This window comes from Pseudophryne corroboree, chromosome 6 (assembly GCF_028390025.1).
Source record: "Pseudophryne corroboree isolate aPseCor3 chromosome 6, aPseCor3.hap2, whole genome shotgun sequence".
Lineage (NCBI taxonomy): Eukaryota > Metazoa > Chordata > Amphibia > Anura > Myobatrachidae > Pseudophryne > Pseudophryne corroboree.
The window spans coordinates 720,177,650-720,180,652 of NC_086449.1; the positions used below are offsets into that span (position 1 = coordinate 720,177,650).

General features: G+C 36.0%; 1 long non-coding RNA gene across 1 annotated transcript; it reads right to left on the reverse strand.

Moving 5' to 3' along the window:
* Nucleotides 1-2,100: 2,100 nt before the first annotated feature.
* Nucleotides 2,101-2,716, reverse strand: LOC134935609 (uncharacterized). Its single transcript, XR_010180287.1, has 3 exons — nt 2,653-2,716; nt 2,461-2,579; nt 2,101-2,232 (listed from the first exon to the last, which is right to left on the reverse strand). It is a non-coding gene; the product is annotated as an uncharacterized LOC134935609 (long non-coding RNA).
* Between the last annotated feature and the right edge of the window lie 287 nt (nt 2,717-3,003).

The window sequence follows — 3,003 nt, forward strand, 5'->3', positions numbered from 1 at the left end:
AACACAGCAGTAGGGATTGGGGAAGACAGGGCAGCATGGGGGTGTATAGGGGAAGTAAGTGTAGATGCATAGACCGTAGATAGGGTATTATAGTTTTAGCAATTAACCAAGATGTTTGAGGGAGCTAAATGTGTATACTATGTGAGATGGATGTATGGAGTCAGAAGGATGTTGTAACAAGGTGGGATGGTTGTGGTGACCGAATGGGATGGTTGTGGGCACTGTGTGGGATGGGAGCACCACAAAACTGCTCAGACCTTCAGTTGCATAGACTGCATGTGTGTATTCCAATGAGCACACAAATCTGTGAATTAGCAGCTCCACCATTGTGTGAGTGACAGCAATCTCACTCTGTGAGAGTGCTGAATCTGCACTTACCCACAGGCTGTGATGGCATACCATATCTGTATTGCGCAAGGAACACGTCCATTAAGGCGTCAGCCTTAATGATCGGAATTTCATTGCTTTTTGGAGTTTGAGTGGAAGAGTTACAACAGGTTTCTGAAATTTCGATCATGTCTAAGAAGCCTTAATGGGACATGTGAAACCGTAAGGTTTTTTGTCTATGGAATATGTATATGTGTATATGTATATGTGTATATGTATATATGTATGTGTATATGTGTATGTATGTGTATGTGTGTATATATGTGTGTATATATGTGTGTGTATATATGTGTGTGTGTGTATATGTGTGTGTGTGTATATATGTGTGTGTGTGTGTGTATATATGTGTGTGTGTATATATGTGTGTGTGTATATATGTGTGTGTGTATATATGTGTGTGTGTATATATGTGTGTGTATATATGTGTGTATATATATGTGTGTATATATGTGTGTATATATATATATATATATGTATATATATGTATAAACAAATCCACAAAAGCAGCCGCTTCTCACTTATCATTAAACAAAACGCTAGTGCACGGTTGATATAATCATGTAGAAAAAATCCGAGAATAACCACGCAGGTGATTGAACCCAGAAGTACCAGCACACAGCTTAGATGCAAAAAAGGAAGTTTTACTTGTCCAGAAAATTCATTTAAAAAAGCAACAAGCATATAGCACACATGATGGTAGCAACATGAATAAATCAATGAGTACTTATCATTCCGACAGCTGTTTCGACTATCTTCATCATGGGAATAGATAAAGTGTATATATATGTATGTGTATATATGTATGTGTGTATATGTATGTGTATGTGTATATATGTATGTGTATATATGTATGTGTATATATGTATGTGTGTATATGTATATATGTATGTGTATATATGTATATGTGTATATGTATGTGTATATGTGTATATGTATATATATATATATATATATACAGACTTGGAGATGCGGCACTCTGGTTCACTTAAGCGGTAATAAACGGGTGTGGAGTCCCTTGTTTCAATCAACGTTTCAATATTTTATTTATATTGTCATCAGGATACCAGCGGTATCCTGATGACAATATAAATAAAATATTGAAACGTTGATTGAAACAAGGGACTCCACACCCGTTTATTACCGCTTAAGTGAACCAGAGTGCCGCATCTCCAAGTCTGTATCTTCACGTCTATGAAGGCACCGGTGCAGGTGATTTTTTCTTGTTAAAAGGAGTGCCAGACTGACACGAGTTGTATATATATATATATATATATATGTGTGTATATATATATATATGTATATATATATATGTATATATATGTATGTATATATATGTATATATGTATATATGTGTATGTATATATGTGTATGTATATATGTGTATGTATATGTGTATATGTGTATATGTATATATGTATATATGTATATATATGTGTATGTATATATGTGTATGTATGTGTATGTGTGTATGTGTATATGTGTATATGTATATATATGTATATATGTATATATATGTATATATATGTGTATATATATATATGTATATATATGTATATATATGTATATGTATATGTATATATATGTATATATATGTATATGTATAGTCTTGGAAGATCCTGCACTCTCATCAAAAGTAATAACAACGGCGGGTGCTCCTAATGACCTGAGAGGCCACCAATATACCACAACAACCACCTAGGTGGAAGGTGCACTCACGCCCAGAAATTAGTCTCTGAAGTCACTTGTAAATTCAGTATATTTTTATTCGGGTTCACTGTTGATGCCGTATTTCATCGACGTTTCGGTCCTTATGCGGACCTTTATCAAGATTGGCACTTAAATCACCTATACAATCAGAAACAGTTACAATTAATATGTATAAGAACCCAGATTTATTCAACACCAACACCACTAGTGCCTCCCAGGCCCTGAAGACTGTCACAAAAACCAGAAAACGTATTAAAAAGCTGTTTATTTATATATGTAAAAAAGAGATACTTGGAAATAATCCACGTGTGATGAAAGAGACACCTCCACCGTTAGGACTATCTGTTTAGATAGGCAAATGATTACCTGGACGGCAAGCCAGATCACTCAGATGCGTGGAATGGCCTTCAAAGTTGGCAACATGCCTGATCACATAATGAAGTTAAAAAGCCTATAACGTAGGGGAAGCTGCAAGGCGTAGTCACCTATTAGATAAATAACAGAGTAACTACACCATAAGAAAATACACTAACAACGTCATTTTGGAAAAGATCATACCTAGTTACATGTAGAAATAGTTCATGGCAGCTTGTGGGCTCTGTACATGTGTCAGACACTCAGTCTGTAAGGAGGCACAACAGGAAAAAATAATCACCAACCGTAATCATGTGTCAGAAGGGAGCTGCAGGAGAACCATACTCACTGCTCAAGTGTCCAGAGCCAAATGGAAGCTGCATAAAGTTCAGCCTCAGCTGAGCACTATTTAAGGATCAACCACAGGAAGTGCCAATTAGGGAGATTAGTATAAACCCAGTCTCTCATTAACTGATCACCTCTCAGATAACTAACTCAGACCAACTGGGTAAAACGTTACAGGGTTCACAGGACAGGCAGTGGCTATCGCTAACG